Here is a 16,819-nt window from a genome sequence, read left to right as displayed (position 1 = left end):
AGGACGCTTACACCATTGATAATAAATGCTTAAGAAAATAAGGAGACTAAGATTAGAAATACCAGTGAACTAGAGTGCATAAAATGGCTGTAGATGACTATTAGAATAAGATAGTACCACCAACAACACAAGTTATTATTTCCACAAAGATAACAATATAGATATGAACATACCTAGTCTCAGAGATGCAGAGATCAACAAGGGGACAATAATAATGATCAACAGTCCACATGTTCAGGACAATGAGGTAATTCGAGCCCCTTTTTAGCATGTACAAATAATCTTTGAGAGAAATTTGTCACAAGTCAATGTATAACTCACAAACTAATTCTGCCACAAGAAGATTTGAGTCTAGATGCACAACACGTAACCCATAAATGAATTAGATTCAATCCACAAATAGAACAAGGCTCTCCAGATCAACCCCCAACAAAGGTACATGCACAACCAGTAACAATAAAGTGTTCGATGTGCTACTAAAGGGGATCTATTCTACTTGTTCGATATTCATCCAATGAAATTAAATATGCTCTACTCATAGGTCGGTCTCTATTATGTTCTGCGAATGGGTCTTATATTCGACACACACTGAGTTGTTCCCAAAAAAACTCTACTTGTGCTTATTCCCGTGCCTTTACTCTAGGGTGAAACTTATGGATTTGGATATTAAACAGGCTGTGGAAAAAACTCTACCTGAATGATGGGTTGGGGAATCATCATCTTGCATCTGATACTATGAAACAAGAGGGTCTAAACTCAGACCTTGTGAAAAGTGTAACTTGTCCCTCTTATGTAGCAATAAATCTTAATGGTTGTCAACTTTTAGAATAGTGCAAAAAAAAAAAAAACATTTGAAACCCTTTGCCACCATTTACAATCCATCTTTTTTGAAGAATAACTCAATCTGATTTTTTAACTCAATGTATGATAGATTGCTTGGTTTATTTTTCATAGTATTTATTTAAAATTAAAATAATACAATGGTTTTCATAGTATTTATTTAAATTATAATAATACAAAAATACCTAACGTTTTTCATCTTCTTGTTATGCATGGTCCAATGTTTTTCATATTCTTGTTATACATGCCTTGACATTCTTATTTATTCAACATTTGAAAAATGATCAAAAGCACCTATTTATTTGCACATCTGTGAGTTTTCAAGGTATAACCACCTATTTCAGTTAAAAATTTTCACACTAGTGATCTTATAGTATAATAAATTGTAGTGATCTTATAGTATAATTATTGGTTCATTGTATTTTATAATAAATGGTAGTGATTTTATTATAAAAGGTGTCATCTTTGATTTATGATGATGGCTCTATGTGTTGGGTTGAAGGGTGGGAGGGATGTCGGCCAAGCTCTAGTCTACAACTATGATGGGGGATTCATTGTTTCACAATATTAGCCCTCTCCAACTAACCTTGTTCCCTCGATTATCTATAACTAGTAGGAAAATGGAGGTTTATTTTCATAATCCATGACTAAAGTGTTGGGGTGTTTCCCTAGGTTTTCAATCTTGAATATTTTTTTTGGTTTTTTCTTTGATGACCCTTATTTTATCTCACTCAGTCATCCTTACCTTATGTCATTTCCTACTAGAATGACGTGCCCCCCCTAATTGTTCTAGCCAATGTGTCAACTCTGGGAATCCTTATTTTATGGCCACAAACTCTTCAGCCCTGGTGGATGCTATATTGGGTAAGATTCTTCATTATCTTTCAACAGATGATGTTTTATTGCTGGATAGTCTTGCAAACCCTATTTCTAAGCCATCTATTGTTAATAATCCTGGGTTTGGTAGCTATCCCCCATCCACCATGCATCCTTCTGATGTTAAATATTCTATGTGCAGTATTACTCCTCCATCTGTCACCCCCATCCCCACTATATTTAATCCATCTTACTCCTCTCACCAAAACCCCACTCTGCACACTATATTCGACAATGTATGAGTAATTTCTTATGGAATGACAAAAACAGTTGTACATAACATCATTTGATCAAGTGGGAAATTCTTTCCCAAGAAAAGCATGAGGGTGGTTGGGAATTCAAGGACCTCCACTAGTTCAGTCTTGCATTGATCATGAAAAGTGCATGGCAAGAAATCACAAGGGATGATATTTGGAGAAACATAATTTTGGAAAAATACTTGCACAACCAACTTGTTCAAGATTGGATCTGGTCCTTTAGACCACCGAAACACACTGCAGGATTGAACATTTGGAGGGGAATAATGGGAAACATACCTGGGATCAATAAATGGATGATGTGGAAAGTAGGTAATGGGAATCAGGTCAAACTGGGGTCAAATTGAGATGAAAACTAGTTGTGTTATTGGGACTCCTTTTGCGAAAGTGTATGACAATTTGATATCTTGATTAATAAGTTGAATGAGAGTTATGTTTAGGATTGGTGCTTCAGATACATATCTCTTTTGAAATAAGAATAATACTAATCAATAGTCTTACTTATTGCATGATAAACATGACTCCTATGAGGTATTCCATGTAGTGCTCTCATGGCTTTATTTGAACATTTGAGTTTACTAGGAGAGAAATCACAACTTACAAGGAACCAAAGAAGAGATATCTAATGTGTTGGCATTATGTTTTCCGGTATGACTGTATGTTACAGATGTTGTACTTGATGGCAACTCCAGTGGTAAGACTCTCAGTTTGTTGAAAATTAAGAAGGACGCAGGCAATCGGTTCAGAAAGTGCGTCCCCGCAGGTATACCATGCAGAACCCGCGCCCAGGGACGCCGGCCAGCCGTTCAGGGGGTGCGTCTACCCAGTGCACACATTTCAAGGCAGAGAAAAGCACGTGGGGGTTTCTTGTGTGGTATCTAGCCGATGGTTTTGTGTTTCTATGGTGTCGGCTCGTGGTATTGTTCCATGTTTTGGGGAGGAGCTTGCCTATATAAAGCAAAGGAGTTCATTTGGATGGAGCAAGTGTCTTGGGTTGAATATCTTATTTGGTGAGATCTAGTCCAGATCTAAGAGGGCGAATCTTCTAATGGACTGTGATCTCTATGGCCCATGAACAGATCTGTAGATCTGACTGTTTGGGTCTGTTCTGAAGTCTTCATATCATTTACATCTGAAGGGTCGCAGGTTCAGTGAAGGGAAAGTGCGCCGGGACGCTGATACTGTAAAGGGCAAGTGCGCCGAGACGCTGATACTGTAAAGGGTAAGTGCGCCGAGACGCAGTACAGTAGAAAGAGACCTGCGTGGGGACGCAGGGCAATCAAGGTTCAGGTGCGTCTCTGAAGCAGAAGGACGTGGCGCGATAATGTTTTCAGGTGCGTCTCTGTAGCGAAAGACGCGGCGCGATAGTATCTTTGGGTGCGTCCCTGAAGCAACAGAACGCAGAGCAGTCACAGGAACAGTGCGTGGGCACGCAGCGGAGCAGAAGGATATCTGCGTGTGGACGCAGAGTAGCAGAAAGTTAACTGCGTCTGGTCGCAGGCCACAGAAAGAAAAACTGCGTCTTTGTTTTAAGATGTTCTGTTGACTGAATTTCTCTGTTGATAAGGTGTTCTGGGTTGTTTCTGTTATTACTGATCTGATATCTGTAGTGGTCTATATCTGTTATGTACTTGTTGATCATCTGATGCTTTATGAAAGGAAGTAGGGGGTTGTAGCTCCCTTCCAGGAGTAGACTGGAAAACGAGAAAGAGAGAGAGTTGTAGCTCTCTGCAGGTTGCAGCCTGCGTACTGGTAAAGGACTGCACCAGTACAAAATCATTGTAAAAGAAGTTTCTAAATTGAAAGAAGATAGAGACATATTGCAGCAGGTGGTTTTCACCCACATTGGGTTTCCACCTTACATCTTGTGTTCTTTGGTGTGATTATCTGTTTTTCATGCTCATTATTTTATGGTACTGACATGCAAAAATAATTCAAGATCAAATAAGGAAGATTTATTAAATTGCTTGATAATACTGATTCACCCCCCCTCTCAGTATTATTTTCAACAATTAGTATCAGAGCAGGTCCTTTAGAGAAGCTTGATCGCTTGAAGGTAGATCGTTCATCATGAGAAACTACGAGAAAGAAGCATCAATCAGGCCACCTATTTTCGATGGGACAAATTTCAATTATTGGAAGGTAAGAGTTACTGCATATCTTCAATCTCTTGGTACAGAAGTTTGGAACATTGTAGAAACAGGCTATGCTTTTCCTTCAGCTACTCCTACAGATCCAGCTGAGAAAAAGCAGTATGAAACAAATGCAAAAGCAGTCAGTACTCTATTAGGAAGTATATCCCAAACAGAATTCATGAAGGTCATGCACTTCAAATCAGCAAAAGAGATATGGGACAAAATGATCACTAGCTATGAAGGAGATGAACAGGTAAAACAAGCTAAACTTCAAACTCTCAGGATTCAATATGAGACTCTCAAGATGTATAATGATGAAAGTGTGGCTAATTATTTTCTTCGGGTAGATGAGATTGTTAATTGTATGAAAAATTTGGGTGAAGAAATAAAAGAGACTATAGTAGTTCAAAAGATTCTAAGATCATTATCCCCCAAGTTTGAATCTAAAGTATTTGCAATAGAAGAAAAGGAAAATCTCCGTGTTCTCACTATGTCTCAGCTACATGGAATTCTAACTGCTTATGAAATGAGAAAGGGAGGTCCATCAGACAGAAGGGAAGCTGCTTTTAAGGCATCAGGCAAAGAAGATTACTATGAAGCAAGCCATGTTCCAGAAGAAGAGGAAGAAGAATCAAATTTTGTCAGAAATCTTCAAAGGGGTTCTGGAAGGTTCAGAGGTAAGCTACCTTTCAAATGCTTTGCTTGTGGAAGAGTAGGTCATTATGCTGCAAAATGTCCTTATAAGGATAAAGGAAAAGAACCTGCTAGATGGAACAGGAAACAAAGTGCAAATAAGAAAAGCTACTACACCCATGAAGATAGTGATGGCTTATCAAACAGTGATGAAGATGAACAAGGTAATAAATATAAGTTGTTAATGGCATTTGAAGATGATGATTATGAGGATGCTGTAGATGTGGATAATCTCTATGATGAAATTACTAGACTCAAGAGATGCATAGAAGAAAAGAATGTGATCATTGATACTTTGCAATTTCAAATTGATGAAAAGGAAAAACATCTTGAAAAACTAGAAGGTGAAATTGTTGGTCTCAGAAAAGAAATTGAGAAAACAAAAGCTATTAATCTTAAGTTTGTCAAAGGATCTGAAACTTTGGATGAGATTATCAATGTGCAGTGGTCTCCTCTAAACAAGACAGGTTTGGGCTATAATGGAGAAACCTCTCAAGCATCCACCTCAAAAAGTTATCTTGATGTAGCAAGAAGAAATGAGCAGAAGAACAATGAAGATAATCAGGTAAAGCAGGGACGAATTACAAACAGAAACTATCAGGGACAAACCATCCTAAAGGTGAACAAAAGCTACAACCAGCCACAGGTAAAATCTTCTCAGTTTGGTTCAAGAATAGATGAAAATAGAAATTACAATCAGTTGGCTGGTAGATTCAATAACCGCAGAAGCTTCTTCAATGGACAATGCTTTTCTTGCCATAACTTTGGTCACAAAGCAGCTCAATGTGTTGCATATAAAACAATCATGACTAGGGAAGCTCAAAAACAAAGAAGTATGACAGGGATTACAAAGAGGACCTATAACAACTTTTCGGTTCTTGAAAATGAAGTTGAATGTTCTATTTGCAATAATTTTGGTCATGAAGACTCTGAATGCAGGAGCAGGTTTCAGGAGAAAAAGGAACAAGCCACAAGCACCAAAACATGGAGAATAAAGGAACCTCAAACAGAAAGATGTGGGATAGCATTTTATGCAGAAGGACAGGAAAATCTATGGTACATTGACAGTGGATGTTCGAAACATATGACAGGTGATAAAGAAAAACTTGAATCTTATTCTACTTTAGAAAAGGGAAAGAAAGTTTCTTTTGGAAATGATACTCCTGCAACTATAAAAGGAAAAGGTATTGCTCCTTTGAAAGAAAAGGTCAAGGCTGGAAATGTTTTGTATGTCGATGGATTGAAGCATAATCTACTAAGTGTCAGCCAGATGTGTGATCAAAAAACCGAGGTTATTTTCAGATCGAATGGATGTCTTGTTCGTGATCTTGATACAGGTAAAACAGTACTCAAAGGCAAAAGAACTCCAAATAATCTGTACATATTTGAAGAAGGAGAACAACAATGCTATCTTAGCAAGGATGAAGAGCACTGGTTATGGCATCGAAGGTTGGGACATCTAAGCTTCTCACAAATAAGGAAAGCATGCAAATATCAGGCAGTTCGCGATCTTCCAGATATCAAAATTCCTGACAACACCATATGCAGATCATGTCAGTTTGGAAAACAAACCAGGACTAACTTTCCAGAGAAAGAGGGATCAGCTAGCATGCCTCTTGAGCTAGTACATACAGATACATGTGGCCCATTTAGGAAAAGAACACCTAGAGGAGAGGAATACTTGATATTATTTATTGACGATTTCTCCAGGTTTGTCTGGTTAGGACTTATGAAGCACAAAGATGAAGCATTCGAAAAATTCAAGACCTTCAAAGCCTTGGTTGAAAATGAATCAGGTCACAAAATTAAGTGCCTCAGATCCGACAGATGAGGGGAATTTACTTCAAATGAATTTTTCGATTTCTGTGATGAACATGGGATAAGGAGAGAATTCTCTACAGCTAGAACTCCTCAGCAAAATGGAGTTGTTGAAAGAATGAACAGAACAATCCAACAAATGGCTCGTGCTATGCTTGATGAATCAGGAACTCCCGCAACTTTCTGGGGTGAAGCTGCACATGCTGCGGTTATTATTCTCAACAAGACAAATGTCCGGGTGAACAACACTCAAACTCCTCATGAGCTCTGGAGTGGTAAAACTCCTTCGGTAAAGCACTTCAAAATCTTTGGGAGCAAATGCTATATCAAGAATACTGATGAGCAGCTTGGCAAACTTGAACCTAGAGCAGATGAAGGCATTCTTCTTGGCTATTCTCCACATAGCAAAGCATACAAATGCTACAATAAAAGACTTGGCAGAATTGTTGACAGCATTGACGTAGTGGTTGATGAGAAGGGATATATTCCTAGGCAAGTACATCATGAAGATATAGAAGAAGATGAAGGCTACCCTCAAAGACAGAATGATGAAGAAGAAGAACCCCAAGGAGAACCTCAAGAAGAACCAGAGGAGCAGACAAGAATAGAAGAGAAAACTCCATCCAGATATGTTCAGAAGAATCATCCAGAATCTCAGATTGTGGGGCAGAAAGAAGCATGTGTACAAACAAGAAGAACAGTTGCAGAAGCCTCAAGCTATTTGGCATTACTCTCCTCTACTGAACCACAAAATGTGAAAGAAGCCTGCAAAGATGAATGTTGGGTGAAAGCTATGGATGAAGAACTTGAGCAAATCGAAAAGAACAACACTTGGGAGCTGGTTCCTAGACCAAAGGATAAGAATGTTATCGGAACAAAATGGGTCTTCAAAAATAAATTGAATGAAAATGGAGAAGTAATTAGAAACAAAGCCAGACTTGTTTGTAAAGGGTATGCGCAGCAAGAAGGAATAGACTTTGAAGAAACTTTTGCTCCTGTTGCAAGACTTGAGGCCATCCGAATGTTCCTTGCTCTCTCAAGTTTTCAAAACTTCAAAGTATTTCAAATGGACGTGAAATCAGCCTTTCTGAATGGAGACTTGGAAGAAGAAGTGTACATTGAACAGCCAGATGGTTTCATTCTTGGAAATGATCCAAATCTTGTATGCCGATTGAAAAAGGCTCTCTATGGTCTCAAACAAGCTCCAAGGGCTTGGTACTACCGGTTGGACAAATATCTTCATCAACAAGGCTTCTCAAAAGGTTCAGCAGATAGCAATCTGTATATAAAAATTGAAAATGACAAATTACTAATACTTGTTGTGTATGTAGATGACATTATTTTTGGCAGCAATGAAGAAGCTACGAGTCAAAGCTTTGCCTCGGTCATGCAGAAAGAATTTGAAATGTCCTTGCTAGGAGAACTGACATATTTCCTTGGTTTGCAAATCCAACAAAAGAAAGGAGGAATCTTTTTATCTCAAACCAAGTATCTCAAGCAGATTTTGAAGAAATATGGCATGGAAGATGCAAAACCAGTATGTACACCCATGGTCACAGGATGTAGTCTCAGTGCAAATGATGAATCTGCAGCAGTACATCAACCAACCTACAGATCTATGATTGGAAGTTTACTATATTTGACAGGTACCCGACCGGACATCATGCATGCAGTTGGAATAATTGGAAGATTTCAGGCAAATCCGAAGGAGACTCATCTTCAGGCAGTAAAGAGAATTTTCAAATATCTTCAAGGGACTCAAAATTATGGCTTATGGTATCCTAGAGATACAGATCTTACTCTTCATGCTTATACAGATGCAGATTGGGCCGGAAGCGTGGATGACAGGAAAAGCACAAGTGGTGGTGCGTTCTTTATGGGTTCCAGACTGGTATCTTGGTTCAGCAAGAAACAGAGTTCGATTGCCTTGTCTACAGCTGAAGCAGAATATGTTGCTGCTGCATCTTGTTGCACTCAACTCCTTTGGATGATGCAGACTTTGCAGGATTTTCAAATCACTTGTACACCACCTATCCCCATCTTATGTGATAACACAAGTGCAATCAGCATCTCAAAAAATCCGGTTATGCATTCAAAAACCAAGCACATACCAATCAAGTACCATTTTCTCCGGGAACAAGTGCTTGAACAGAAAGTCAAGTTGGAGTATGTTCCTTCCAAGGAACAAGTTGCTGATATTCTTACCAAACCATTGCCCAGGGACACGTTTGAATACCTCAGGTAAAAGCTGGGGGTTGTTGATGCATCATCTTGTTGAACTTCTTCTTATTGGTGGTACAGGCTCAGGAGGAGCACATAATGCATTGTTGGCATTATGGAGAAGGAGATCTTGGAAATAGCTGCAATATGTCTCTATCTCTTTCATGGTGGTGCGTTGCTGCAGATCTGGTTCATATTCAGGGGGAGCATGAGCTTAGGGGGAGCATACCCTTTGCCCTTGATGTCAAAGGGAGAGAATGAAGCTAAAGTTTGTGAGGTTGCCATCAAGTCCAAAGGGGGAGATTGTTGGCATTATGTTTTCCGGTATGACTGTATGTTATAGATGTTGTACTTGATGGCAACTCTAGTGGTAAGACTCTCAGTTTGTTGAAAATTAAGAAGGACGCAGGCAATCGGTTCAGAAAGTGCGTCCCCGCAGGTATACCATGCAGAACCTGCGCCCAGGGACGCCGGCCAGCCATTCAGGGGGTGCATCTACCCAGTGCACACATTTCAAGGCAGAGAAAAGCATGTGGGGGTTTCTTGTGTGGTATCTAGCCGATGGTTTTGTGTTTCTATGGTGTCAGCTCGTGGTATTGTTCCATGTTTTGGGGAGGAGCTTGCCTATATAAAGCAAAGGAGTTCATTTGGATGGAGCAAGTGTCTTGGGTTGAATATCTTATTTGGTGAGATCTAGTCCAGATCTAAGAGGGCGAATCTTCTAATGGACTGTGATCTCTATGGCCCATGAACAGATCTGTAGATCTGACTGTTTGGGTCTGTTCTGAAGTCTTCATATCATTTACATCTGAAGGGTCGCAGGTTCAGTGAAGGGAAAGTGCGCCGGGACGCTGATACTGTAAAGGGCAAGTGCGCCGGGACGCTGATACTGTAAAGGGTAAGTGCGCCGAGACGCAGTACAGTAGAAAGAGACCTGCGTGGGGACGCAGGGTGATCAAGGTTCAGGTGCGTCTCTGAAGCAGAAGGACGCGGCGCGATAATGTTTTCAGGTGCGTCTCTGTAGCGAAAGACGCGGCGCGATAGTATCTTTGGGTGCGTCCCTGAAGCAACAGAACGCAGAGCAGTCACAGGAACAGTGCGTGGGCACGCAGCAGAGCAAAAGGATATCTGCGTGTGGACGCAGAGTAGCAGAAAGTTAACTGCGTCTGGTCGCAGGCCACAGAAAGAAAAACTGCATCTTTGTTTTAAGATGTTCTGTTGACTGAATTTCTCTGTTGATAAGGTGTTCTGGGTTGTTTCTGTTATTACTGATCTGATATCTGTAGTGGTCTATATCTGTTATGTACTTGTTGATCATCTGATGCTTTATGAAAGGAAGTAGGGGGTTGTAGCTCCCTTCCAGGAGTAGACTGGAAAACGAGAAAGAGAGAGAGTTGTAGCTCTCTGCAGGTTGCAGCCTGCGTACTGGTAAAGGATTGCACCAGTACAAAATCATTGTAAAAGAAGTTTCTAAATTGAAAGAAGATAGAGACATATTGCAGCAGGTGGTTTTCACCCACATTGGGTTTCCACCTTACATCTTGTGTTCTTTGGTGTGATTATCTGTTTTTCATGCTCATTATTTTATGGTACTGACATGCAAAAATAATTCAAGATCAAATAAGGAAGATTTATTAAATTGCTTGATAATACTGATTCACCCCCCCTCTCAGTATTATTTTCAACATAATGGAATGCCCATGATTTAGTTTTGTTGTAGTAGTTCAATCACCAAATATTAAAAGTAGTATATTTTTCGGTTAATTACCATATAGAGTTAGAATATTAAGTTTGTAGTAGAATTGAACTAGTTATTTAAAATCAAGGGAAGAGGAGTAGTTCAAGAAAGGAGCTCATGAAATCTTGGTTAAGGAGATTGTGACATGGATAAAGAATTTTGAGGTGGAAGAGGATTACATGTCTTTTAGTTCTCCAACCATGGAAGTGTAGGAACCAATTCTTGGGGGCTACCGAGAATGGATTGACTAGTATTGAACAACTAAGGGAATAAGGTTCCATGGAGGAAGCACATTCTCTAAAGAGGGGAAAATAGGATTTGAAACAAAATGCAATAATTAAAAAATGGTGGGTGAATAGAAATGCCTTCATACCTTCCCCATGGAGATGTCATACTAGATCCTTCTAGTCATCATATGTTGATTCCTTATTTTATGTGATCATGGTTGCAATTTCATGAATCCTTCTTCCTTTTCTCACATATTGTACCCCAAGAAATTCTATACATAGTTCCTTCATCTTTTCAACCACCTCATATTCACATGAGGACATATTATGTTGATTTCATCTTATCAATATGTGAACTAGTTCAAGGTGTATACCTTCATGCATCAAGAAGAGATTCTTATTTTTCCATTACGATCATAAGATAGAGCATTAAACCATGATTTCTACAACTATATAATGACATGAATTAATCTATCAAATACATGCATACATACCTATTTTCTTCCTTTGGTCATCTAGACTTCCTTTGGAAGTTTCCTTTCCTTTCTTGAAAGTACTTCAATCATCTTGACATGATGCACTCCTTTATCATCAATTAAAGTATGAGGTTATTCCTTCTTATTTTGATATATTCATCTTGTATAGATTGGTTCTCAAAGATATGATTTCTCCAGTAGTGCTTACGGAGAACAATTCTACTAGTTTTTCATAAATTTCTTTTGATGTCTCCAACTTTGCTATATAGGGTATGATGGGATCCTTGATGGATTATATAAGGATCATTTGAGCCCTTATTTCCCCTTTCATATACTTTGACAATTCTTGAGCTTCATCTCGTGATGGTTTGGAGACTTTACCATTGACATGACCAATAACTTCATTCTCTATGAGGATCAAATCTGTCCTCTTTTTCCATGCAAGGAAGTTCGATGACCCAACCAATTTGTTGCTTTCCTTGCAAAATGAAGTCATTTTGATAGATTCAGACATATATATAAAGATACTTACTTGTCAAGTGAAGATGCTCCTTTGATGGTGATACCTTCAACTTGATGCCTTTCTTGATGATGTTGATAATAGAAGATGTCTTCTTGATGAAGATGTCTTCTTTCAAGGGTGCTTTGATAGTGATCCTTGACTCAAGAAGAGGAAGATCACCTTGATTCCTTGATGATGATGCAAGTGTTTATTATTACTTCCCTTTCAATGTAAGGTCCTTCTATGTAGGGTCCTTGAGGTCTTATTCTCCTTGTGATGATGATTTTAAAATGTGTGAGCTTCAAGAATATGGAACCCTTCTTTGGATGAGCTAGGGTTTTGAGGTCTTCTTTGATATTCATTCCTTCAAGATGATGAGTGGGATAGTCCTTTGATGACTTCCTTGTGCTCATCCCTTGTGAATCCTTTATTGATGGTTCAATGTCTTCTTTGATTCCTTTTGATGGTACTTCTTCAAGCTACCTTTCCTTGTCTTGTGAGCTTAGCTTCGATACCATGTTGAGAAAGCCAAGGCAACTAGATTTAAGTGATTTATATTAATTTGACTATTGCTTGTGATGTATTTATATTTAAATTAATTATATTCTTCTTTCATTTGATTATATTTAGTGCTCTTATCATCAAACAAATACCAAACAATAAAGAACAAGAGACAATAGGACACAAGATATAAGCTATCAACCAGGACCAAAACCTCTCTGTTTCATAGGAAAAACCACAAGAACTCTTCTCTTCTTATAGAACTTTAAATGATGAATTCCAAGACCTAAGACCCTTTTAAAATTCCCTTCCAAGACCACGTAAATCCTTCCTCCCTGATGAGATTTCCTTCTAGCAACTTCGACTCAATTAACTTGTAGACTCAATGACAAGCCCTAGAAACACTCAACAGGTGCTTGACCTATAAAATAAATTTCCCTTTAGCATGAAACCCATGCCTCAAGAATAAAAATAATAAATTTATTTTTCTCACTACATAAAATACATAAAATCATGATTACATATGTCATTATGAAGACCGAACCTAGTTACATATTTCAACATTAACAAGGTGAATTATTTCTTTCACTTTCTTTCCAGACCACATAAAACTAAACATTTTCGTCTAATGGAGTCCAAGATGCTTAATGGATCATTCATAAGAGTCAGCCAATAAACAATAATATTTTATAAAACAACCTTTACAAGGACCAAACGATCTCCCAAAGAAATCCATCTATACATCCAGTTATTAATTCTTTTCTCCACTTTTTTTAGAATCCAATATCAATCTTCTTTCCCGTAACCATTAGGCTTTAAAAATAAACCTAGATATTTCAAACTTCCTTCTAAAGGTTTAACATCAAAGGGCATAAATTTTTTAATGATGTATAAATCTTGTTTATTCATCAAAGATTGATAAAAGGAGGATTTAGAAAGGATAACCACTAACCTAGAGGCCTCACAGAAGATATTAATAATTTTGCTAAAATCTTCCCAATCCTTCATCAAACCAGAGCCAAATAATAAGACATCATCCATAAACAAAAGTTGTGTTACCACTTTTTGAGAAGCAACTTTAATTCCTTCAATCTTACTAGTTGTTATTTCCTTACCAATCAATCTGCTTAGTCCTTCTATTACAATGAGAAACAACATAGGTGACAAAGGACAACCTTGTTGTAGCTCTCTATAGCTCTTAAAAAAACCATAAGGTTTACCATTAACAAGGACAACATTTTTTTTTGAAGATATACATGCCATAATCCACTCGGTCTAGGGGGTCTAAAGGTTAGAGGTTAATGGATTAGTGGTTAAGGGCTTTAGGGGTTAATGGTTAAGCACCAAGGGATTAGGGGCCAGGGGATTTAGGGATTAAGTGCTTAAGGGTTATGTGATTTAGGTGTCAATGGGTTAATGGGTTAGGGGTTTAGAGGTTTAGGGGTTAAGGTTTAAGAGGATAAGGGGATAGGGTTTAGGGGGTTCAAGAATTATAAGTTAGGGGTTAGGGGTTAGTGGCTTAGGGTTTAAGGGATCAAGGGGTTAATGGGTTATGATTTATGAGTGTACGGTTAAGGGATTATGGCTTTGGGGTTAAGGTGATAGGGAATTTATTTATTTTGGGATAAATTCTTATAGTTCGTGATAAAGAGGCCCCTAATCCTCTTATCACAACTATTGGGATTTCCACTATCAATTTCTCTTGCTACCTTCCCTCTTGGCCCCCTAGACCCTATGTTATATCATCCTAAGGCCCCTTATCATTATCTAATGATAGGATTATATATCTCAATAAACCATGCTCAAAACTCTCAATTCTACCCATCCATGCTACCCTTATGTCCTTGTTCGCTTAGTGGGTCCTGACCTAGGTTCAGAGTTAAGTTTGCCAAACAAATCCCTACACTACTGGCCCTTTCGGCATCAACCCACAAAGTGCAGACTAAAGTCTCACCCGAAGCAGTATGGGGGGAATGCTGGAACCAAGTTTCCGCACCTAGATATTAGCGTAATGTCGTTTTATGCCCTAAACCTGCCTTCGCATAGATTTATAAGCCTTTAGGGCTTATCAATATAACTTCCCTTAATTAGATTCTATACCTCCACGATCATTCACAAATGTCTTTCTTGGACCCTAAACAGGTGAATCAACCACTTACGTGCCTCTGTGATTACCCTTAATTGCGTATTTACCCATATCGGCTTAAGTGTTCGATAACTTTAACATACACCAAGATATTCTTCGCATAAATAGTTATTATTACTTGCGTTCATATGACAATATAATTCATGTAAAATCACGCACCAATACAATATTAATTCATAAACCCCATCATTCATCATAACATAATAGCGCATTCATCCATAATAGAAGGAAATAGATAAACACAAGAATTTCTAGAATAATCTTTTTATTAATACTTTAGTTCTTCTTACAAACCCAAGATTTCTTTGTGCACTTAGCTACAGGGGTCCGTGCACTCAGCTACAAAATCTACTTTAGGCCTCTCCACACACAGATGTAGAGCCTCTCCTCTACTCTAAGACTTCTTCACTCTTACTTCTACTAACCCCTTACACTTGTCTTCATCGATATCTTCTCTCCTTAGACTCTCTAAGACTCTCCTTTTTATACAATCCTATGGTCTGCAAACCATGGGTAGATCTATTAAAGTTGACAAAACTTACCTAAAAGAAGGGTAAATCCCTTTATGACACCTTACTATCTACACGCTCCGCGACCACAACTTATGGAGACTTTACATTCTTTACAACAAAACTTGGGCTTTTTCCCTCAGATGATACACAATGCAACGATTTAGTCATCAAATTATAACACAATGTAAATACTTCATTCAACTTATTCTGCCAGTGTTCCACACGGCCTTCACAACAAACCATAACTGGTCCGGGTCCTCATTTCCCAAGGCTTTGAAAATGAGAAACTTCGTTGTTTTCGTCATATTGAACGGTGGTGGAGGTGGTAGTGGTGTGGGTGAAGGCGTATGCTATGGAGGTGAAGATGGAGGTGGTGTGGGTAGATGGAGTATTCATGGGAACCCTTGCCTTATTAACTGGATAGCGCTCTGTGGTGAAGCCTGTGCTGCTCCTTTTTCATCACTCAGAGGAGGCTCAATCAACGGGCTATATTCAGGGTCTATTCTCCTTCTATCCTTGAATAACTTTCCACTTCGTATAGCTCCAAACATCAAGGTAATGGCATAACCCACTTTTCACACAAGAGCATCTTAATCCAAGCATTCAAAGATCTCAAATACTTACCTCACGGTCCCTTGAAGAAGCGCTACTCTGCTTCGCTGTAGTGGACCGAGGTATTGACCACGAATTCTATCACAAATCCTCCGATGACACGATCAAGACAGTGATCAACAACGCATGTGATCTTATCTTCAGAGGATTCCAATCTCCGCACTAACTCCGGGGTCCACACTATTGGACCGTTAAGCCTCCACCTTCCCTGGTTGTCTGTTAATTTAGTGATCCACTCGTATAGCTCGATCGGGAAGGAACATAAGAAAATTTCATGTATATCTATGTATAGATACCTGTCCAACCATTGTTCTTTTGTCAATCACAGATTTCTATTTTCTTGTGCCACGAATTCATGGATCTTTGTATCAAACCACTCCTCAATTTCTTTCTTTGTTGGATTCTAGTGATGTGACATCACACATCTCTTTATGTAGATCCCGGTCCCAACAACGGAACCATTTGTTGGCTTAGTGGGTCCTGACCTAGGTTTAGAGTTAAGTTTTCCAAACAAATCCCTACACTACTAGCCCTTTCGGCATCAACCCACAGAGCGTAGACTGAAGTCTCACCCGAAGCAATATGGGGGGATGCTGGAACCAAGTTTCCACACCTAGACATTAGTGTAATATCATTTTATGCCCTAAACCTACCTTTGCGTAGATCGATAAGCCTTTAGGGCTTATCAATATAACTTCCCTTAATCAGATTCTATACCTCAGTGATCGTTCACGAATATCTTTCTCGGACCCTAAACAGGTGAATCAACCACTTACTCACCTCTGTGATTACCCTTAATTCTGTATTTAGCTAGATCGACTTAAGTGTTCGATAACTATAACATACAACAAGATATTCTTCGTGTAAACAATTATTATTACTTGCATCCATATGACAATATAATTCATGTAAAATCACATATCAATACAGTATTAATTCATAAACCCATCATTCATCATTACATAATAGAGCATTCATTCATAACAGAAGGAAATAGATAAACACATGAATTTATGGAATAATCTCTTTATTAATACTTTAGTTCTTCTTACAGACCCAAGAATTTCCTGCGCACTCAGCTGCAGGGGTTCGCACACTTGGCTGTAGACTCTACTTTATGCCTTTACGGACACAGTTGTAGAGCCTCTCTTCTACTTTAAGACTTCTTCGCTCTTACTTCTACTAACCCCTTACACTCGTCTTCATCCATATCTTCTCTCCTTAGACTCTCTAAGACTCTCATTTTTATACAATCCCATGGTCTGT

The sequence above is a fragment of the Pinus tabuliformis genome, chromosome 9 (genome assembly GCF_031772625.1).
Source record: "Pinus tabuliformis cultivar Carrire ecotype Pingquan chromosome 9, CPIR1, whole genome shotgun sequence".
Taxonomy (NCBI): Eukaryota; Viridiplantae; Streptophyta; class Pinopsida; order Pinales; family Pinaceae; genus Pinus; species Pinus tabuliformis.
The sequence above is the reverse complement of the archived record's forward strand: the minus strand, read 5'-3'. Positions refer to the sequence as shown.